The sequence below is a fragment of the Chrysemys picta genome, chromosome 6 (genome assembly GCF_011386835.1).
Source record: "Chrysemys picta bellii isolate R12L10 chromosome 6, ASM1138683v2, whole genome shotgun sequence".
Classification (NCBI taxonomy): Eukaryota; Metazoa; Chordata; order Testudines; family Emydidae; genus Chrysemys; species Chrysemys picta.
In genome coordinates this window covers 81,835,087-81,859,471 of record NC_088796.1, presented here as the reverse complement: position 1 = coordinate 81,859,471, position 24,385 = coordinate 81,835,087, and the positions used below count along the sequence as shown (strand labels likewise).

Sequence of the window (24,385 nt, the reverse complement as noted above, 5' to 3'; positions counted from 1 at the left end):
GTTCTTGCCTCTCCAATGAGATTGGCTACAAAAATTCAACATATTGGTTGTTTTGTAATGTGATTACCTGTCAAATAAGAAATGGATTGGGATCCCCTAAACATTCTCTCACGCCACCCAATATGCAAGTCAATAAAATAGAGTCTGGATTTGAACCAGTATGAAAGGCTAGCCCAATCTCTACAGAAAGATACATTACTTTTAATATTAAACTGCAATTATTTCTTAGACTCATTGTGGGGTTTCAGGTTAATTTTTATTATTATTTTTAAAACATGACATACATTCTGCTTTCACTGACGCACACAGTATTCACTAATAGAGACAAGCTGATGTCAGCGACATAGGTAGATGATATAGTGTGTAAAACATTCACCATTGCTAGAAATTGGAGAACAAAAACGGTGGGGGGGGGGGAGAGATAGCATGGATCCTGTGATTCAGGACTCATTCCATATTCAATGCAATGATAGTGTGCATAAAGTTTCTCGACATACCTACAAAGCAAGAATCTAAAACATGTCAGGGTGTGATCTGGCAGGATTTCAACAGATGATGAGCTGCTACAACAACTGTAGCCTTTTTAATATGCAGCTCCAGTTTTGAAGACATCCTTTTCTATGCCAAGGTGTCTTAGATGTTCTTAGAGCTGCAGTAAACAAAAGACTTTTGTTTACCAGTCTCACTAAGTTTTGATATGCCATTGTCCAAATAGAGAAAAAAGCCAACCAATACTCTCATCTCTTCAATTTTGTGAGCAGATTAGCTGCCAGGTCACAATAAATCAGATACAGAGGTTTGTTTTTTGTTGTTTTAAGGCCATTAGCAGCATTGGCTGCATCATATTATTAATTAAGCCCAAAGAGCCACATACTTCAAAGAACTGACAGCTCCTAGTGGCAGTGAACACATGTATATACTAAACTCAGCTTCTGACTTTACCCTGCTTCCCACTCAAACATTACCATGGTGATGTACAACATTTGTTGCCTGAAATTTTGGAGTAGCACTGTATCTAAAATGCCCTTAGCATCTTTGACTAGATGTGAATACAAATGAGGTTACATTTAAAGAGACAATACGAGTCACAAACATTTGATAAATACTGTCCTAGGACAGAACACACTGATTAAAATATCTTTTAAAATTTGACCTACCTGAGCATAAGCAATCCTCTACCCCACCTTTCCAGTTACGGGGGGAAAGGGGGGGGCATTAAAAATCCAAATAGAGTGAATCTGGTATGAAGAAAAGCATCCAAATTATTCTCTGGTCCTTCTGAGTGTAATACTCACCCTTACTATTTTATTAGAAATGCCAGTTCTTGAACAACTAGCATAATGCATTTTCTTCCACCAACTCTTTAGACTTGTTTGCTCCAGAAAATGGATTCTTTGAGCAATATAAATTGAACACAATTCTTGGAATTTCCAAATAATATTACTTTGCTCAGTGCCAAAACAACAAGACTATCTAATCATCTGAATGTGTTGCTTGGTTGGCACAGTCTTTAACCAGATAAATACATTTGTTTGAATTCTAAGTTGTCTGTCTAGGTTGCGAGTTCTATGGAACAGGGAACATTCTTCCTTAGCATTTTGTACTTTGCGGGAAATAAAGACAGACAACAAGCCAGTGGCCAGCCAGCTACGTATGCAAGGCCTGACCAGCTGTGCATTGTCTGACTGATGGTCTGAAGGCCAGATCTGGTCCCCAGAGGGCCGCACAGCATGACCTCACATGCACCATACATGTGAGGTCAAGTCACATGAAGGATACCGTTTTGGACCACCTAAGGCAGGCAAGTGAATTGTTTCATACCTTACTATAACTTAAGTGCTGTGATTGTGCAAGACTTAATCTGCCCCAAAACATGGTGTAAAAAAAAAAAAAAAGAGGGGGGAAAGCACGTATTGAAAAAGTGACTTCAAACATTGAAGCCAAGCAAAAGGGAAAGGAAAGAATTATTTTGATAAAACAAAGTGCACAAAAAGGCAAGTCTATAAATTAAAACAGAGGACGTTCTAACAGTTTCTGAGATAGCTACAGCTAGCTTGGTCAGAAATTGCTGATTTAACTCAAAATATAGAGAAAGTGGGCAATCAAGATTTTTGTGACACTACATTTTCTACTTTGTTAAAGGCTTCATACAGTTTACAGATTTGACTTGTTATGGATATAATGCTTGCTTTCTGTGAAGTTCAAAGCAAATGCAAGCTGAGACCAATTTAAAAAAGTGTAAATATTTCTTCAAGCAATGCCTTGTTAAAAAAATATAAAACACTGAAATGCTTAGCAAATGAAGGTGTAGTGTGCTAAGCAGTTATTCAATACACAAATTGCTTTCTGTTTTTGGACCCAGTTTTAGACACACATGGAACAAATGGTTCTTTGTTCTGCTCTAAACAGTTACAGATAACACTGGTCTACATTTTTTGAGAAGTCGTCTGCTTCAGAGATAAAATGTGCTGTTTATTATGTATTTTGATGTGCTGAGTTCAAATATGACAAAACAACTGATTGGCTACTGTTTCTAAGATATTTAAGTTTTTACATTTTATGTCTATGTATATTGTGTAGATAGTAGAGTTTTAATCATAAATTGTAAACCTAGGTCTTTTCATGTGTTTATGGTTGCTTTACATGATAATATTTCACCTGTCCTGTTTATGGAACACTTTAAAAATCAGCAAAAGGGTTATATAAATAAAGTTTATTATGAAACAAAAGGCAAAAAACTATTAGGTACATAGTTTAGTCCTATTCAGTGTCTACTCGGCGCTTCTTGGCTTGTCTCTTGTATTCATTAAATGGAGCATCTCTTGTCACTGTCCAGCAATAGTCTGCAAGCATTGATGGGCTCCATTTGCCCTGATAGCGTTTCTCCATTGTTGCAATGTCCTGGTGAAATCGCTCGCCGTGCTCGTCGCTCACTGCTCCGCAGTTCGGTGGAAAAAAAATCTATATGAGAGTGCAAAAAATGTATCTTTAGTGACATGTTGCAACCAAGGCTTTTGTATGCCTTGAGGAGGTTTTCCACCAACAACCTGTAGTTGTCTGCCTTGTTGTTTCCGAGAAAATTTATTGCCACTAACTGGAAGGCTTTCCATGCCGTCTTTTCCTTGCCACGCAGTGCATGGTCAAATGCATCATCTCGAAGAAGTTCACGAATCTGAGGACCAACAAAGACACCTTCCTTTATCTTAGCTTCACTTAACCTTGGAAATTTTCCACGGAGGTACTTGAAAGCTGCTTGTGTTTTGTCAATGGCCTTGACAAAGTTCTTCATCAGACCCAGCTTGTAAGGGTGGTAACAAAATCTTCCTTGATTCAACAACTGGTGGATGCTGAACACTTTTCCTCCCAGGCTGCAATGACTATCGGAGTGGCCAATCTTTCTTGATGTAGTGGGAACCTCTTGCACGACTATCCCATTCGCAGAGAAAACAGCAGTACTTTGTGTATCTAGTCTGCAGACCAAGCAAGAGAGCAACAACCTTCAAAATCACCACAAAGCTGCCACTGATGTTGGTCATAGTTTATGCACCTCAAAAGTTGTTTCATGTTGTCATAGGTTTCCTTCATATGGACTGCACGACCAACTGGAATTGATGGCAAAACATTGCCATTATGCAGTAAAACAGCTTTAAGACTCGTCTTCGATGAATCAATGAACAATCTCCACTCATCTGGATCGTGAACGATGTTGAGGGCTGCCATCACACCATCGATATTGTTGCAGGCTACAAGATCACCTTCCATGAAGAAGAATGGGACAAGATCCTTTTGACGGTCACGGAACATGGAAACCCTAACATCACCTGCCAGGAGATTCCACTGCTGTAGTCTGGAGCCCAACAGCTCTGCCTTACTCTTGGGTAGTTCTAAATCCCTGACAAGGTCATTCAGTTCACCTTGTGTTATGAGGCGTGGTTCAGAGGAGGAGGATGGGAGAAAATGTGGGTCCTGTGACATTGATGGTTCAGGACCAGAAGTTTCATCCTCTTCTTCTTCCTCGTCTGACTCAAGTGAGAATGAAACTGGTGCATAAGGAACCGGCAATCCTTCTCCGTGGGGTACTGGGCGTATAGCTGATGGAATGTTTGGACAATGCACAGTCCACTTTTTCTTCTTTGACATACCTTTCCCAACCGGAGGCACCATGCAGAAGTAATAATTGCTGGTATGATCTGTTGGCTCTCTCCAAATCATTGGCACTGCAAAAGGAATAGATTTCCTTTTCTTGTTCAACCACTGGCGAAGATTTGTTGCACAAGTGTTGTAGCATATGTGTGGGGCCCACCTCTTGTCCTGATCTCCAATTTTGCAACCAAAATAAAGGTGATAGGCTTTCTTAACCATAGTGGTTATACTGCGCTTTTGTGATGCAAAAGTCACTTCACCACAAATATAGCAGAAGTTATCTGCACTGTTCACACAAGTACGAAGCATCTCTGCTCACTTTGGCTAAACAGAAATGTGTCCCTTTGGAAAATCAAACACTGACAAATAAGAGAGCACGACACTGTATGATTTCTAGAGCTGATACAGGGCAATTTGTTCAGCAGAGTGATGTAAGCTTCATTATGATTGCATCATCCATGACTTCTAGGAATAACATGATGCAATTCATATCATGTATGACGCAATACCAGCTTCAGATTGCATCGTTCATTGTTTTGCCTAAAAAGCAAGTACTGTCCAAGCCCAGTCATAGATTTATTCATAGATCCAGTCAAAGATGTATTTTAGTCATTTCTAGTTTAAATTGAGATCCCTTCCCTTTATAACTCACTTATCCTCTGCCATTCCCAAGTCAAGGGTAGTCAGTATATACAGTATATACTGACCCAATAGCATATCTTGAAAACTAGAGCCAATCAACAATTTTAAGCATCATTTTCGTTCTCAGTGACCCAGAATTAGTAAAGTTTGACTACATTTATTTCAGAAGCATTTTGGCTGTAGAGCAGTGTAATTAGAAATGTTATCCCTGCTTGCTTTTTAAACTACTACAAGTACTTGGCTGGAAAGACAGATCATTAGATACAATTTTTATCATTAGGTTTCATCTTAAGATATGAGGCGCCTCAACTCACATTTCTTATATGAAGTTTTTTCCAAATATTATCATAAGAATGAATCAGTATTTTTCATACAACAATTCTTCTACAATGCAGGAACATCACTGTACACAATTAGCCTGAGCAAACATTTAATATTTATTGCCATTTCAGCTCAGATACAACTTAAGCCATAAGAAGTAGGAGGAACAATTGCCCAACCAAGGACCGCATTGGCAACTTGACAGTAGACAGACAGCCAAAATCAATAGCTAGAGCAGGCTGCAGCAGGGGGATGTTTAAATGAAGAGGAAGCACTGGATGCTGAGATCTATAATCTCTACAGTCTACATTTCAGTATTAAAAGGAAGTAGCGGCTGTGGGCCATATATTAACCAATGAATGAACCATTCACTGATCACCTTAAATCTAAGCAAATTAACATCTCAATTAAAGAGTATTTTGAATATTGCAAAGAATGTTTAAAATCTAAATTAAAGCTATACTAAGCCCTAGAGAAAGAAAAATTTTTCTCAGAGTGTTCCATGGGCTTCTGATTTTGACATCTGCTTTTTAGTTCCCTATTGGGTTTTTTTATTAAATTATTATGTTATTATTATATTTGTATTGTAAGTTTGAATCCAAGCAGAGCCCTAGTATTGTACCACTCTATCTAGCTACCTCAGCCAACCTGGGTGATTTTATCTTGCCTTCTGCTAGCCCAGCACTCTATAGCAAGTGGTGTCCTTGGGGATGTGTCATAAGAACATAAGAATGGCTGTACTGGGTCAGAACAAAGGTCCATCCTCTATCATATCCCTCCTTAGTCTCCTCTTTTCCAAGCTGAAAAGTCCTAGCCTCTTTAATCTCTCCTCATATGGGACCCGTTCCAAACCCCTAATCATTTTAGTTGCCCTTCTCTGAACCCTTTCTAATGCCAGTATATCTCTTTTGAGATGAGGAGGCCACATCTGTACGCAGTATTCAAGATGTGGGCGTACCATGGATTTATATAAGGGCAATAAGATAGTCTCCGTCTTATTCTCTATCCACTTTTTAATGATTCCTAACATCCTGTTTGCTTTTTTGACTGCCGCTGCACACTGCGTGGACATCTTCAGAGAACTATCCATAATGACTCCAAGATCTTTTTCCTGATTAGTTGTAGCTAAATTAGCCCCCATCATATTGTATGTATAGTTGGGTTATTTTTCCCAGTGTGCATTACTTTACATTTATCCACATTAAATTTCATTTGCCATTTTGCTGCCTAACACTTAGTTTTGTGAGATCTTTTTGAAGTTCTTCACAGTCTGCTTTGGTCTTAACTATCTTGAGCAGTTTGCAAACTTTGCCATCTCACTGTTTACCCCTTTCTCCAGATCATTTATGAATAAATTGAATAGGATTGGTCCTAGGACTGACCCTTGGGGAACACCAATAGTTACCCCTCTCCATTCTGAAAATTTACCATTTATTCCTACCCTGTGTTCTCGGTCTTTTAACCAGCTCTCAATCCATGAAAAGATCTTCCCTCTTATCCCATGACAGCGTAATTTACATAAGAGCCTTTGGTGAGGGACCTTGTCAAAAGCTTTCTGGAAATCTAAGTACACTATGTCCACTGGATCCCCCTTGTCCACATGTCATAATCACAAAATGCCAAAGAGAAAACAGATAAGAATTATTAACCAGTGAGTGCTAGGAAGGTTTGGGACAGGGACTGGGAATTCTGTTACCAATAAAGGGAGTTAATATACTGTGGTAATTTTTTCAGAAGGTAGATCACTAATTATGGCTCTAATCCTAACAGAGGGAAACATGTGGATGGACCCTTATGCATAACCAAATACCTCTGTTACTCTGCCCACTGTACAGAGGAAGATAAAGTAAAATGCTCCAAGTATGTCAGCACTCATTTAATTGTGCCTCCAAGAAGGGTGGCTAATTAACTGAATTCTTCTACTCCTGTTGAAGTATCAATCTCTACGCTAACTACAAATATACTGCAAGCCCCCAAAATAAACCTTCTCATGGGACACTCTCCCAATTTATCAGTCCTTAACTCTCCAGCAGTTATAATTGCTGCAAGGAATGTGAAAACAGTAACAGAACAGAGTGAAGAGGGATACAATTAACATAAGCTTGTTTTAATATGGTGGGTGCAGTTACCTGATTATGCCTATCCTGCTTCCATTTTGTATCCAAGGTCTTTATTTCCTCAATCTCTCCCTCTACTTAAAGCCCTCATTGCTCGCCCAAGGAAGACAGACACCAAGCAGTTGTGCATGATGCAGACAAGTGCTTTTAGCTGGTTAAAATACCCTCAGAAACTTTGAGAAGCTTTTCACTGGTTCATGGCTAGCCATAAGCATCACTGCTTGAAGACTAATGTTTTACCCTACTGTGACAAAAAACACTCCACAGACCCATTTTCAGAACCACTGTACTTCAGAACGTCATTTACAGCAGGCAGGTTTTTACATCCTCAAAGAACAAAGTATGTATTTGGGGTGTGGGGGAGGAGAATACCAGCTTGTTTTAAAAATCACAGCTGACACTTATAAAGACTAGCAATAGACTGATTTAACTGACAAATATTTAGGGGACTAGAACACTTAGTACATGAATTGTTGTGCTTTCACCTCTGGGAATCCAAATCCAATTGTTGCCATGGTGCCTGAATATATATTTTAATGAGATAACTAGTGAAGTGTCCTAAAGATTTGGTAGTGCCCTCTCAGCTTAGAAGTAACCACAGATAAGCATGTGTGAAGCTCATGAAGACTAAAGGACCAAAACTGTAATATTACTCTGATCTGATTTTAATCTTTTTTAAAAAATGAAGGTATTTCATAATTTGAGTAACCATGTATCACTGTTATCCCCCAAAAAGCTAATCAATTTTGGTCTCATATTTGTGCTTGTTTTTTGTACTGTGGCAACAATTTGCATGTGGTCATTAAGAATCTAAATCAGTATATAATTTTGTCAGAACAACACGCAGAAGCAAAACATCAGATCTGACAGAAGAATGGTAAGATTGTTGTATTTCAGTTTTTGAATTAGCCACTTCTCAGAGGCAAAGGCTTCCAAAATAAGATGTGCTATGTTTAACTTTTGTGCTAGAACTTGTATCCCTAAAATAGTCTACAGGTGACATCAAGAGTCACCATTCCTTCTACTAGGTTACATTCCAATATGCTTTTGGATGAACAGGTTCTAGAATGGGGAGTCATGCAGGTGAAAATTAAACTAAACTATTAGGAATGAAGCTGGAGGTTGACCTGAGACACAGAATATTCAGGATGGCTTTCTGCTCAGAAAGCAAGCTCTGAAAAAAAGAGATTTAGCAGTAAGCATCACTGCTTGAAGACTGACTGATGCTTCATCAGTGTGACAAAAAAGGACTCCACAGATCCATTTTTACCAACACTGGTTTCTAAAAAAACATTTACAGCAGGAAGATTTTTACACTCAAAGAATAGTGTATGGGAAGAGGAAAGCAGGTGGTGGGGAGAATACCTTCTTGTTCTCAATCACAGCTGATGTGTTTACTTAATTCATTTCTAAGAAGCCTGTCCATGATTGCTTTTTACAGACCAATCCAGTACTTACAGGAGAGGAAAAAAACCTGTCTGTGGCACTGCTAAAGATGGCATATTTGAAATGTATATTATGCTGCTAGCATTCGCCTTAGGGCACTTCAGAGACTGTTAGGGCGCAAGATGTCTGTGATATTAAGAGGACTGAGCTAACAGAGAAGGGCTCATATTAACTCTTCGAAACAAGCCTTCAGAATTGTGAAGCACAAGCATTTTGGTTTAAAACTGACACATTGTTCTGAAGGCATAGGTAGTCAGAGTACTTATCAGGAAAGGCGGCACCAAGCTTCTACAATGTACACTAAATTTATGAACATGAAGTCAGAAAAACCTTCATTTAGAAAGTATCAAAGCAACCCTAACATCACATCAATGACAGAGCTCTTAATTTTTTTAAGCTAGTTTAGTTGTTTTGAGTTAAACATTTATTTTATTAATAGAAAAAAACACAGACCACCATGAACAGAAATGGGAGAGTCATGAAAAGTTGATATGAATGTGATGAGAGGAGGCACTAGCAAGCCCTGATAAAAGGGCCATGTTGACCTACACATGGTCCTCTTCCCTATAATATCAGATCACCTGATGAAAACCAAAGATGTTTAAAGAGAGAAACAGATATGCAGAGCTAAGAAGGTGACCACAGATCATTAGCTAACCACACCATCCAGATGTGTTCTTATGTAAGGAAAAAGAACAGGAGTACTTGTGGCACCTTAAAGACTAACAAATTTATTAGAGCATAAGCTTTCGTGGGCTACAGCTCACTTCTTCGGATGCGTATAGAGTGGAACATATCTATATCCACTATCTGAAGAAGTGGGCTGTAGCCCACAAAAGCTTATGCTCTAATAAATTTGTTAGTCTCTAAGGTGCCACAAGTACTCCTGTTCTTTTTGCGGATACAGACTAACACGGCTGCTACTCTAAAACCTATGTAAGGAAAGAGTCAGTAGTTCTAGTCTGAACCAAACCTTGTGCAAATGTGTTGTACTAACATTCTCCACTGGCCACTGAATTGCAATCCTAATCTGCTATTGGATTCCTGAACTTGAGCTGTCAAGTATGATGAGAAGTTCCATGATTGATTTGTGATGTGGTCAAAGGATCACTTGAAGATAAATATGAGACCACCAAATTCAGTCCAATTTGAGTCATACATAACATGAGCTTCATCGTTATCAACTGGAGTTCAGGGGATATAGGCACACAAACTACTACAAAAAAAAAAATCATGATGGGTAATCTGCTCAGGTGACAATCAAGACAGGCATTTGTCAGAGCTGTGTGGGAAAGTGCATAATGCTGGCCACATTATGATGGCTCTAATTCACCCAAAAATGAAGTTTCAAAGAGATTTGCATGTAATATCAAGCAATTACAGATACTTCCAGAGAGCAGTTTTATGTCAGTGATAACTTTTAAAAACTTGGTATAAATTAATAGATGTGCATCAACCATATAAACTTCATGCCTAATTTGCAGGGTTGATGTATTCAATCACATTTAATGAACCAAAGCAATAATGTCATAATGCCAATGTAAATCGTGTTTTAAATAGAAAAGTTTTTAAACTTGTTCTTCCAGGGAAAAAATTGTATTACAGAATAGAATAGAAGCGAAGCTATATTATTGATCTAACAGTTACCAGGGGAAACCTAAAGCTGAATTATATTTGGCTTAGAATTCTAGTTAAAAAAAAATATTTGCGAACCATCCAGAAGCTAAGGACAACAGAAACATACACAGAATTCTAAAAAGTCAGTTACGTTCCCTGGCATCACATTGGATCATAACCTCACCCTAGTGGACAAACAATTAATTTTGACAGTGACTGGTGGTGAACATTTTTTCATCACAATCTAGTTTTCCCCACTAAAGACTTAATAGTGTTAGTGTTTAATATAGTTCTTGCTGAAAACAATCTTCTAAGCATTTCTTATTCACTGTAGAGCCTCCAAGTGACATGAGATGGTTTCTCGTCACCACTAGATTACTCATGATCTATCATTATACTGCCTGTTCTGACAGAAAACAAAACAAAAACAAAAAAGTCACTTACAACACTCTGCTGCAGTTTTCCTCTTTGTACTATTTTTTCCATTTCCCCTGCTAAACTCAATCAACTTATTTTTTTGGATAACAGGAACCAAGACAAGATGTTGAAAAACTCCTGCCGTCTTTTTCTATCATGACAAGCTTTCCTCAAATCGTTACAATGCCAGCTACTGTAGAACTCTGACAAGCACTTGGGGTCAGAATTAATGGCATGCATCAAGACAAGTTGTTTTTTCTTGTTATATAATATAAAAATAGCCAGTAGATTTAGAACTCTGAGTCTCACCTATCTCTACTGTGATAGCGTAAAGCTGTAGGAGATTCAGGCATGGACTAACAAATTATATGTAATGACCCTACAGCTTCCTTTATTCTTCACTCAATCAGTGCAACAACAGGTTATAAAAATACTTACTAAGGCTAATTTTATAATTCCTGATTTACAGATCTTTGGTATCAACAATGTCATGAAGTTTCTTGAAGAAGAAGAACCTCCGCCCCCGAATTCTTTGTTGTAGGAATGACTCCACTACTTCTCAGAGAGAAAAGCTAGAAGAATCCAGTTAGGAACCTGCTCTTCTGTAGAAAATGCACTAACCACTAATAAAGTCATTTTAATTATCAAGAAAAAAAATTAACTTTTGCTTCTAAATTTCTTACTGCACCTAAGAGAAAAACTACAGATTGTTTAAACCCCAATCCTGCAAATATTTACACCTATGCTCAACTTTATGCAAAGTGAATAATCCCACTGAACTAAGCAATGAGTTCAGTGAGACTATTCACTTACAGAAGTATCTGCAGGATCAGGGGCAGACTTCTCACTCTCCAACATTTAATCTTTAACATTGCCTTTTTTGGCAAAAAGGGAAATGAGAATAGAAACTGAAAGAGATCAGGAACAGACTAAGAGTTGCACAGGTATATTGACAATGCAAGTGGTGTCGTTTCCAAAATGACTTGCTTACCTCCAACAATTTTTTAGTACTATAAATCCCCAAAGATATTTCATAATATAAAATGTTCTGTAAGAGAATTTCACCAGCTATCAGCTCTTCCCTACTTAGATCAACATGGGTATGAGCAAGGTAGTATTATATGGGCAATTATAAACTAGAAAGACAAACTTAATCATTGGACAAAATTCTAATCTCACTTGCACCAGTGTAAATCCAGCATAATACCATTACAATCATCGGAATTACTCAAGTTATACCCATATAAAACAGAACAGAATTTGGCCCTTTGTGCTAGGATTCAGAAGATAAATGAAGAGCTTAAAAATAATATTACATAAGCTTTTCTGTCACAGAAAGATATATCTTTAATTTACTAAATCAAGTTAACCATTAAGCTATGAGAAAGTAATAAATTTTTGTCAGATAGCACTCAAAAATTAGCTTTAAGTTTTTATTTTCAGAAAAAAATATAAATAGCTGTCATCACAGCACTGGTTGTGGGTTTTTTGTTTGTTTGTTTGTTTGAATTGCCTCTAGAAGATCTTGTTACTCACTGAACATAAAAATAAACATTTTTCTTTAACGTTTACCCTAAATCACCCAAAGAGCAGTCAGCCTCTGGTTCAAAACAACATGAAGAATTTGTGAGACACTTATTTCATGCTGCATGTCTAAGTCACAAATCTCACCTCAGAATGTTATATTTTCTTAGCCTATGAAAAGCAATAGTTTATGCCAAAGTTCTTCACACCTGGTTGGTCATACAAAATAAACTTCAAAACATGTCAGGAGTTTGTTACTTATTTGAAAAGGTGACTTTTTAGATGTTTTGTATTAGGAACACTGAATTTTGAAATTAACAGGTTTAAATTCAAAGACAGATAAATTCATATATGCAACACTACCTTACAGTTCTGATGTGCTGCTGCTAACTCACCAATGAGTTACATACATACAGTTTGTGGATAGTGTCAGGTGATTTTCCTAGAATGAATTTTTATATTTTACTCAGATTTGTATTATGTAACAATAAAAGCTGTCACATCAACCATGAACTCATTAACACCTCCATAGCACCCAATAACGGACAAACGTTTTTCCTCAGATATGCAGTCAACAGTGCCCTGCTCCTGTTCAGTTACCAATGCTGCATTACAGTGCCATTACCACACCCTCTGTGCCAAGAAAAAAAAAGGCAAAAAAAGAAGCCTCCTTTTGTCCTTGAGCTCAAGAAGCACTTGCACTTGCACAACCTGTTAAAGGCATCACCTGTCCCCCTCAATGCTCTCAATTGTCATATTTTCCCCAGAAACAGCAATTTTTAATATTTTTGAGCAAATGAAACTGTCCTTGCTGCCACTTTGACAAAAAAGGAACAAGGAAATAACTGCTAGTATTTTATTTTAAATGTTGTAGGAGCATCACTTTACTCACAGTGAAGCCTACTGCATTGTGGAAAGAAAGCAAATCTGGCCTTACAATCACTGTAGATAAGCAGGGGGAGGGAGAGGAGAAAAAAAATAATACATTTGTGCTCTAAATCCCTATTGGAGTTTCCTCTCCTGCTCTCTTTAACTCCATAAGAAAGAGTCAAGCTGTGCAGGCACTAATTCTGTTAATGTTCTGATTAGCTTGGAGGGAGGAGGGGAGAGAAAGCCCTAGATTTTTTTGCTTACTAATATCCAATTGCAGGGTTTATAGCCTAATTAAAAAAAAGTGTGTGGAGGCGGGGGGCACGGCACTGTGTTTAGGATCAGAGAGACTCGGCTTCCCTTCCCCAAAACCTTTGGTCCATGCCATTGAGAAACCTGACCTGCCACTGACAACAGCACTGGCTATGCAATAACACCAAACATTTGCCAAGTTTTTTTAGCCTTCTGCTCCCACTTACTTCACACTGCGAGAACTATTGCACAGTGAGCCTTCATTTCTGCCCTGCGTGTGGGAATTCCCCCTCCTCCTGCTTTGACTTTGAAGGAAGAGAAGTGACAACAGAATGGAGAGCAGAGGACTTTCCCAGGGATGAAAATGGAGCTGCAGGCTCTGGTGCATTACACCGTAGCCCAGTGGGGTCCACACAGGTATGGCTGTCTGTTTCCTACAAACACACCCGCACTATAGATCACACTAGTCTTCCAGATGGGGATGCCAGCCCTGCGCCCCCAACCCTGCTCCCCTCTTCGCTGGCAGAAGGCTGGGCGAGCCTGCATCCCTGCTTTGCTGCTGCAGCGGAGTTTGGGGGGGGTGATGGTGGAAGGCGGGGGGGGGGTCGCTCTGCTCTCTAGGGAGGAGAACAGGCCACTCCCAGTGCACATGAAGCCGGAGGCTTTCGAAGGAGGAGGTTACATAGAAATGGGGGAGAAGCACGAAAATTAGGCCCCTTCTGCCCGATGAACCCCCCGGTCACTCACCTCCTGCTACAGCAGCGCCTGCTCCTTTGTCTGGCTTCCCCTCGCCTCCCCTCGGCACCTCCGTCTCCCGCCGGGTGCCCGCAGCGCTGGGGAGGATGGAGATGAGATCAGTGCGGGAGGCTGCTGAGCCCGGGCGATCACATGGAGCGAGCGAGCGGGCGGGGGCCGCGCCCACTCCCCTCCCCGGCTGCCCTGGCTCTCGGGCGGCGGCGGGCGCTGGGTGCTGGCGGCGAGGGATGCGGCACGAGCAGCGCCTGGCTAGAGGGATTTTCCGTCGCCCTGCCTGGGAGCCGGGGCGGAGAGGCGAAGATGGCGACCTCGGTGCTGCTGCGGGAAGGGAAAGATCTCCCCAGGCCGGCCCGCTCAGCTCCCGGCTGCTGCACCCGCTGCCGGCTCGGCGACTAGGGGAGGGGACAAAGGAGGCCGGGCTGCCGCTGCCCGCCAGCCCCGTGCGCAGCCCCGCTCCTCCTCCGCACTTTCAAACAGCCGCCAGAGCCGCCCGGGTGCGCCCGGGAGAACGCAGGCAGCTGGCGGGGGGCGCCCCCTGGCGCCTGGTCTGCAGCGCCCGGCGGGGAGAGCTCCCCGGCACCCGCGGCCAGGGCGTCCCCGGCGGGAGGTCTCAGGCGCCCTGAAAGCGGAGCTGGGCTCACCAGCCACTCCCACAGACCTGGCGGGGCAGCCTTGGCCCCGGAGTCTGTTCTCCAGGCCCGGGTCCGCGGGGGATGACTGCACAGCCTCAGGCACCCTGCCATCCCCACCCAGCCTCTCTGGCAGCCTTGGCACAGCGGCCAGAGCACTGTAGGGATCAGTAATGGGGGCATGTCCCCATCCTCAGGGATTAGCAGTCTTGGAACCCTGTTCTGATCCCATTGACTTCAATGGGACAACGCAGGAGAGTAGGGGTAGCAGGACTGGGCACTCTGTTATGGTCCTAAAGAGGAGCTCTGTGTAAGCTGGATAGCTTCTCTCTGTCACCAACAGAAGTTGGTCTAGTAAAAGATATTACCTCACCCACCTTGTCTCTCCAATATCCTGGGACCAACACAGTTTACAACTACACTGCAATCCTATATTCATTTATGTTCATCCTACATTTTCCTCTGAATTTCCACCTGTCTGAAAAACAACAGGACACTCTGGTAGTTTCCTGATATACAACCAGTCTTCTTTCTGTGAAAATGTTTTCATAACAAAATATTTAACAGGGCACCTGATAATCAAGGAAATAGCTCTGAGTGCATCTTTTAGAGTATGTGAAATGCTATTTACTTTCTGCCACAGCAGTGGGGGTCTCCTGTTCCCTTCTCCTGTGAGAGGAAAATTAGACACATGGTGTTTGTTGCAGAAATACCGGAGCTCCCATGAAACATAGTCTAAAAGGACTTAATTGTCTTCCTGCATTTGTCAGTCCTGTTTCCCTCCTTGCTTTACAAGACCTTGATTCTGAGAGGTACTGCACACCCTCCACTCCCATTAAAGTCAATGGGAACTGAGAACACTCGGTGCCTTTCAACAGATGATCAGAATCTCACAGGGTCAGGGCTGCAACAAAATTCCCAGATGCCCTGGATTCTTAAATTAGGTCCAGGTTCTGAGCACCTTTAACTGCTGACTGCCTCACAGGATGGGGCCCTTAATCAGCGATGGCAATAGCAGTCTGATCTTACAAGCGGCTGACTGCCTCTTGTACATCCTCAGTTCCCATGGATTCAAAGGGATGTGAGCTGCTTAGCACTGTGCATGGGGCACTCCCCTCCTTGTAGATTTGGCCCTATCTGAACAAGGAGAAAAGGCTGAGCTTTCACTCCACTGCGCTGAAAACTACAAGTATGGAGTAGAACATAAAACGTGACTGATGTACAGGGTTAGATCTTCCTCGTCAGTTGGCAGGGGTGGTGACTGTCCATTAGTTTCCAGCTCTCCACATTAAGAAAAGCGGTAATCCTTCTTGTACCGAGTCACATATACCCAACTTTATGGATCATATATAGTTCACTTTATGAACAAAAATGGACAATGTCACAATACAAAAGAATTTTCAATAAACTGCACTTGAACAGTATCATACAGCTGAATGTTGGGAGTCTTTTCTACAGTGGAAAGTTTCTTTATCTATACCACCTAGAACAGAAGGTTATAAAGCAGTCTAGGTAAGGGAGCATACAAAAGAGGGTATCTAAACATTTTAAAAATGGTCTTTATTTTGAATGCACATGAATAATTCCAAATTTTATACACAGTAGTAATACAGGTTTAAAGTTCTTCATATATCCTAAATCACTCTGAAAAGCAACTGTTAATGAAACACAATAGTCTATCTTAACAGTGTTTTCCACTGATTTTTCTTGTCTTTTTGCCTGTTTTTCTCTCTTGCTGTTGAACAAGCTGTTCTTTCTATTTACACTTTATTTGTATCTGCAATAAAAATATTAAAAATGTGTTGAATCCAGAACAACTGAGTCCCAGTCCAGTAGTCTAACCATAAGATCATTGTATTTCTTAGATTTTAAAATGGGATTTTAGAATTTCACCCCTGAAGATCTGTCTGAAGGAGGCAACAAAGTAATATTGAAGAAAAATATAGCAATGGAATAACTGCATGAACACCAGTTCATGGTGGAGATTAAATGGTTAAATGGAGATGTTGGGGCTTGGTAGATTTGTATAGAAAACTTTCTGAAGTGTCATCATCCTGTGCTGTCAAGTCCATAAGCCAAGACTGCGGACCTTCATATCATGATCTATAATTTCTATGTGCAAGATATACATGACGTCCAGCTGAGACAGTTGCACAGCTCCTACTGCCTAAATTTTCCATTTGGCCTACTTCCAGACCACAGCAGTTCCAAGCCAAATCTTGGCTGTGGTTTGCACAGGATGCAAATTTGTGGTATGTCTACACTACAGAGACTATACCAGCATAGCTATGTTGGCACACAGTGTACTGACAGAATGTTTTTAATGTCAGTGTAGGAACACCGAATGGAGTTAGCTATGTCAACAGAAGCATTCTTCCATCAAAATAGCTGCATCTACACCAGGCGTTATATCAGCATAACTATGGTAGTCAGGGGAGTGGGTTTTTTAGACCAGACCTTGGTGACTCCAGTAAAGACCTGTCCACATTACAGTTATCACTATATTTTTAACCAATTTGTGACACTTTCTTTGCACCCTGTAACAACAAATACAGTTGGAGTTGTGTCTGCACCAACAGCTTCCTTCACAACACAACCATTCATGAGTCAACTGTGTTTATGCATCCCCATCTCCCATGACTTACATGTTTTTTGTTTGTTTGTTTTGGATGACTCTAAGAATTTTTGGGCAGCTATCCCATCGTGCTTCAGCAAGGGTTAGCATATCACAAAAGAGTCACAGATGCACAGGGGCACAGTTAGGGGGCCCATCTACACTGCAAAAGAGTGTGCCAAATGGTGTCATAAGACAATCATGTGCCAGCCTGTGGTCCTGGCAAGGACAGTACATATTTAACTGCCATGGTTACTAATAGAGCATTAATCATGTTGTGTGTGAGAACAAACTGTATTTGGAGCCAGCCATGCTGCTAACTGGATACAAACTTGGTTAAAAGTTGCAGTGTAGACAGAACCTAATTGGATAACTGTAATCTGGCCATCATTTGGGAGACACAGCAAATATACTCTGTTTTATTACCATGCTAGTTCTTAATAGTGTTCAACCATCTTTCCTTTACTTCCCCTCCAACCATTTCTCTAATCCCCTCTTCAATAAAAATTGGACATTTTCCTGCTAAGAATTCCTTCCCAATGACAAACAATCCTTAACCAAATGCTGATTATTTTCCACTCACTGGTTACTCTCTTTCCATTTTTATGTTAAGCAATAACCGCACCTTTCAAGAGTTTCCTTCTTTTTCCATTCTGTTGCCTACAGGGTCTAACTTGAACATCTGAAAAAAGCCAGGTTGAGCCCAATCCATGTTCACATAATCCAGGCTTCTGTGATAAATAATATTCCTCTTTCCTGTGTGCCAAATGCTTACTGGCAGGCATGTCAAATAGGTCAATATTAATGTTTTGGGTGTCGCCTAAAGAGTCTCATCTTCATACACTGTGACACCCAGGGAGCAAAAATCCTCCATTTGCTGAGTTTGGTTGTATCAGTGTTGATTTTTAAAAGGGAAAAAATGTTTTCTAAATCTGTTTTTCCCTGACTTATTGATTAAGTTAGGTTACAGGACTATGCTATGTGTATTGTGGAGTCCAGACATTGGAATCAACCATTCAAAAAAAGAGTCTACAACGACCATTCCATTTCAATTCTGATTAATAATATTGTGTGTAATATTAAAACAATGCAAAACTAAATCCTAATTTAACCATATTGCCACTAGTTCTCCATCACACCTGCTGCTCTGCCTTTGTCTATTAACTTTCCATAGAAATTAAAGAACTACGTGGACATACCTGATCTATTCATCAGTAAGCTAGGTTCATTCCACCTGCAATGTTTGGTAGCAGCCAAGCAGTAGCAAGTTATAAAAAAAAGAAAAAGAAAAGAAAAAGTTGCATGGGGACAGTGGGCCAGGAAACATCAAAATATCGAGAGAAAAAATATGCAGTATAGGATGCAACAGCAATAAACACACCACGGTAAAGAAGATATTCCATAACAGTACATTTTCATGAGCTAGTAGTTCCTTAGAATCTCTGTTGTCCCAAGGGAGAATAGATTTTAGTGCCCATATGAAGTCCCGTACTGCCCATAAGATTTTGCTCGTGGAAGTATACCAACTCCCCCTTCTATCTTGGGCCTGGTCTACACTACAATTTTAGGTCGAATTTAGCAGTGTTACCTCGATTTAACCCTGCACCTGTCCACATGACAAAGCCCTTTTTTCCAACTTAAAGGGCTCTTAAAATCGATTTCTTTACTTCACCTCCGACGAGGGAATTAGCACTGAAATCGGCCTTGCTGGGTCGAATTTGGGGTAATGTGGATGCAATTCGACGGTATTGGCCTCCGGGAGCTATCCCAGAGTGCTCCACAGTGACCGCTCTAGACAGCGCTCTCAACTCAGATGCACTGGCCAAGTAGACAGGAAAAGTCCCGCAAACTTTTGAATTTCCTTTCCTGTTTGGCCAGCGTGGTGAGCTGATCAGCAGAGGTGACCATGCAGAGCTCATCAGCAGAGGTGACCATGGAGTCCCAGAATCACAAAAGAGCTCCAGCATGGACCTAACGGGAGGTAAGGGATCTGATCGCTTTATGGGGAGATGAATCCGTGCTAGCTGAACTTAGGGTGACCAGATGTCCCGATTTTATAGGGACAGTCCCGATTTTTGGGTCTTTTCCTTATATAGGCTCCTATTACCCCCTACCCCATGTCCTGATTTTTCACACTTGCTGTCTGGTCACCCTAGCTGAACTCCATTCCAGTAAACAAAATGCCAAAACATTTGAAAAAATCTCCAAGGGCATGAAGGACAGAGGCTATAACAGGGTCTCGCAGCAGTGCAGCGTGAAAATTAAGGCGCTCAGGCAAGCCTACCAAAAAAACAGAGAGGCAAACGGCCGCTCCAGGTCACAGACCCAAACATGCCGCTTCTATGATGAGCTGCATGCCATTCTAGGAGGTGCAGCAACCATTACCCCAACCCTGTGCTTTGACTCCGTCAATGGAGTAGAACGCAACATGGAAGCGGGTTTTGGGGACGAGGAAGATGAGGAGGAGGAGGTTAAAGAAAGCTCACAGCAAGGAAGCGGAGAAACCGGTTTCCACAACAGCCAGGATCTGTTTCTCACCCAGGATCTGGAGTCAGTATCCCCCGAACCCACCCAAGGCGGGCTCCTGGACTCTGAAGGCGGAGAAGGGACCTCTGGTGAGTGTACCTTTGTAAATATTATACATGGTTTAAAAGCAAGTGTGTTTAATGATTAATTTGCCCTGGCATTCGCGGCCAGTACAGCTACTGGAAAAGTCTGTTAACGTGTCTGGGGATGGAGCGGAAATCCTCCAGGGACATCTCTATAAAGCTCTCCTGAATGTACTCCCAAAGCCTTTGCAAAAGGTTTTTGGGGAGGGCAGCCTTATTCCATCCTCCATAGTAGGGTTAGTTGGGTTTGTGCTGCACGTTAACCTGGAAACCGCAGCCCCTCCTTTTACATTGCCAACCCATTTTAAATAGCCAACCCAATGGCCACTTGGTATGGGAAATGAGGGCGCTACTGTTTGAAACCATTCCCAAATGTTATGAAGGTTAAAGAAGCCAAAAGACTGTGGCTTACTATGGCTGCCTGCAAGCTGAATTCTGTTGCCTGGCCCTGCGTGTGTGATCTCTCACACCAAACCGGCAGGCCCTCAATAAGAGGCATAATGCGATCTCGTAACGAAAGCACATATGCTATGTAATGTTAACAGCAAGGTTTACCGTGAAAGAGTGTACCCATTGTTCTATAAAATATGTCTTTTTAACTACCACTCTCCCCTTTTTTCCCCTCCACCAGCTACATATGTTCCTCCTTCCCAGAGGCTAGCGAACATTAGAAGGCGAAAAAAACGCACTCGGGATGAAATGTTCTTTGAGTTCAGGCTGTCCTCCCACACTGACAGAGCACAGCAGAATGCGTGGAGGCAGACAAGTCAGAGTGCAGGAAAGCACAATATGAATGCAAGGAGAGGTGGCGGGCTGAAGAGAGTAAGTGGCGGGCTGAAGATGACAGGTGGCGTCAGCTTGCTGACAGAAGGCAGGAGTCAATGCTCAGGCTGCTGGAGGATCAAACTCATATGCTCCAGTTTATGGTTGAGCTGCAGGAAAGGCAGCAGGAGCACAGACCGCCGCTACAGTCCCTGTGTAACCAACCGCCCTCCTCCCCAAGTTTCATAGCCTCCTCACCCAGATACCCAAGAACGCGGTGGGGGGGCCTCTGGCCACCCAGCCACTCCACCTCAGAGGATTGCCCAAGCAACAGAAGGCTGGCATTCAATAAGTTTTAAAGTGCAGTGTGGCCTTGTCCTTCCCCCACCCCTTCCGGGCTACCTTGGCATCCCCCTATTTGTGTGATGAATTAATAAAGAATGCATGAATGTGAAGCAACAATGACTTTATTGCCTCTGCAAGCGCTGATCGAAGGGGGGAGGGAAGGGTGGTTAGCTTAGAGGGAAGTAGAGTGAACCAAGGGGTGGGGGGAGCTTCATCAAGGAGAAACAAACAGAACTTTCACACCGTAGCCTGGCCAGTCATGAAACTGGTTTTCAAAGCTTCTCTGATGCGCACCACGCCCTCCTGTACTCTTCTAACCGCCCTGGTGTCTGGCTGCGTGTAATCAGCGGCCAGGCGATTTGCCTCAACCTCCCACCCCACCATAAACATCTCCCCCTTACTCTCACAGATATTGTGGAGCGCACAGCAAGCAGCAGTAACAATGGGGATATTCTTTTCGCTGAGGTCTGAGCGAGTCAGTAAGCTGCGCCAGCGCGCTTTTAAACATCCAAATGCACATTCCACCACCATTTGGCACTTGCTCCGCCTGTAGTTGAACAGGTCCTGACTACTGTCCAGGCTGCCTGTGTACGGCTTCATGAGCCATGGCATTAAGGGGTAGGCTGGGTCCCCAAGGATAACTATAGGCATTTCAACATCCCCAACGGTTATTTTCTGGTCCGGGAAGAAAGTCCCTTCCTCCAGCTTTCGAAACAGACCAGAGTGCCTGAAGACGCGAGCATCATGTACCTTTCCCGACCATCCCACGTTGATGTTGGTGAAACGTCCCTTGTGATCCACCAGGGCTTGCAGCAGCACTGAAAAGTACCCCTTGTGGTTTATGTACTCGGTGGCTTGGTGCTCCAGTGCCAAGATAGGGATATGGGTTCCGTCTATCGCTCCACCATAGTTTGGGAATCCCATTGCAGCAAAGCCATCCATTATGGCCTGAGCTTTTCCCAGAGTCACTATCCTTGATATCAGCAGCTCTTTGATTGAGTTGGCTACTTGGAGAACAGCAGCCCCCACAGTAGATTTGCCCACTCCAAATTGATGCCCAACTGACCGGTAGCTGTCTGGCGTTGCAAGCTTCCACAGGGCTATCGCCACTCACTTCTCAACTGTGAGGGCTGCTCTCATCTTGGTATTCTAGTGCTTCAGGGCAGGGGAAAGCAAGTCACAAAGTTCAATGAAAGTGCCCTTATGCATGCGAAAGTTTCGCAGCTACTGGGAATCGTCCCAGACCTGCAACACTATGCGGTCCCACCAGTCTGTGCTTGTTTCCCGGGCCCAGAATCGGCGTTCCTGCCCCATTAACACCATGATGTGCACATTGCTGGGGCCCGTACTTTGTGAGAAGTCTATGTCCATGTCCACATCGCTCTCATCACCGCACTGCCGTCGCCTCCTTGCCTGGTTTTGCTTTTGCAGGTTCTGGTTCTGCATATACTGCAGGATAATGCACGTGGTGTTTACAGTGCTCATAATTGCCGCGGTGATCTGAGCGGGCTCCATGTTCCCAGTGCTATGGCGTCTGTGCTGAAAAAAGGCATGAAACGATGTCTGCCGTTGCTCTGACGGAGGGAGGGGCGACTGACGACATGGCTTACAGGGAATTAAAATCAACAAAGGGGGTGGCTTTGCATCAAGGAGAAACACAAACAACTGTCACACAGCATGGCCCCCTCAAGAATTGAACTCAAAACCCTGGGTTTAGCAGGCCGTTGATTTCACGGCGGGAGGAAGGGAGGGAGTGGGGAGCAAATGAATACAAATGAATACAAAACAAATCTGGTCTATTTCTTGTTTTGATCCACTCCATCTATCTTATACATCTTAGGCTGGCAGCAGACGGTGCAGTACAACTGCTAGCCGTCGTCATCTCCTGGCTGCTCACCAGAAGACGGCGCAGTACAACTGCCAGCAGGACTGAGTCTCCAGGAGACGAAACTTAAAAAGGGAATGATCTGGCTGAGTCACTCCCATGTCTGCCCAGGCGCCCCTGACCGACCTCACTGAGGTCGGCTAAAAGAGCACCTAGGAGTAAGACAACGATGACTACCAGTCATAATGCACCATCTGCTGCCAAAAGGCAATGAGCTGCTGCTTTGTAGCAATGCAATCTCACGTCTGCCAGCACCCAGGAGACGTACGGTGATGGTGAGCTGAGTGGGCTCCATGCTTGCCGTGGTATGGTGTCTGCACACATAACCGAGGAAAAAAGGCACGAAATGATTGTCTGCTGTTGCTTTCACGGAGGGAGGGAGGGCCTGACAACATGTACCCAGAACCACCCGCAACACTGTTTTTGCCCCATTAGGCATTGGGATCTCAACCCAGAATTCCAATGGGCGGTGGAGACTGCGGGAACTGTGGGATAGCTACCCACAGTGCAACGCTCCGGAAGTCGATGCTAGCCTCGGTACTGTGGACACAGTCTGCCGACTTAATGCACTTAGAGCCTTTTGTTTGGGGACACACACAATCGACTGTATAAAAACGATTTCTAAAAAAACGACTTCTACAAATTCGACCTAATTTCATAGTGTAGACATACCCTCTTGGTATCCAGTATGGATGTTTGGTTCAAGTAACTTTTAAAGACTGCTTAGTCTAATACCCTTCCAAACCACTAGATTTCCACTTTACATTTCTCTAAGTGGGAACACTAACTATGACTGTGTGGTTTTAGGAATATGGTCTCTACCATGGGATGCTCTGAAGAATTTTTAGTGGCTAAGAGACAGAGCATCTTTTATTGTCAAGTAGCCAAGTTAACTTCTTCCTTCATTGAAATAACATGGCCTGGAAAAGAAGAGTGTTTGGACTGCCTCCATACCCACCCATGAGATAAGCTCCAGCAGTGGCTGGCTTCACAGAATTTCAGAGGAGGATGCTGTGAATGAGGTAATGATAGGGGCATGGCCATTGGCTCTGTGAACTGAACAGATTCCAAATCTTACTTATATATGAATTATAGTAGCAACCAGAGCTGTGTGTAGCAGTGCCTAGTGCCCTACCTTCAGAGAGAGGGGAGGATTCCATCCTCCTCCAACAATCACGTAGTTCCCCATGCATAACTCATTTACTTGGGCCTTGTGTGGAGGACATGAATTCCTCCTGCACAGCAGCACAATGATTCTGAATTTTTCAGTGAGCAACCAACTGGGACCTATGTTCTGCAGCTGGAAGTCTGGGTTTGGGAGGTCTGCGTGATCCCTTCCTCATACACAAAGGAGTGACATGTAATGACATGATCACTTGTACATAAGAGTATTAGAGGGGTAGCTGTGTTAGTCTGGATCTGTAAAAAGCGACAAA

General features: G+C 42.5%; 1 protein-coding gene across 3 annotated transcripts in view; it reads right to left on the bottom strand.

Moving 5' to 3' along the window:
* CDC42SE2 (CDC42 small effector 2) overlaps positions 1–14,634 on the bottom strand; it is a 107,244-nt gene extending 92,610 nt beyond the window's left edge. For 2 of the 3 annotated variants that reach the window (XM_065599321.1, XM_005303071.5), the window contains exon 1: positions 14,097–14,634. The gene's annotated coding sequence lies outside the window, so the exon portion shown is untranslated. Of the gene's footprint in view, positions 1–12,590; positions 12,670–14,096 lie in introns of all 3 variants that reach the window. The other variant, XM_065599322.1, reaches the window with a different exon arrangement.
* Positions 14,635–24,385: the final 9,751 nt, after the last annotated feature.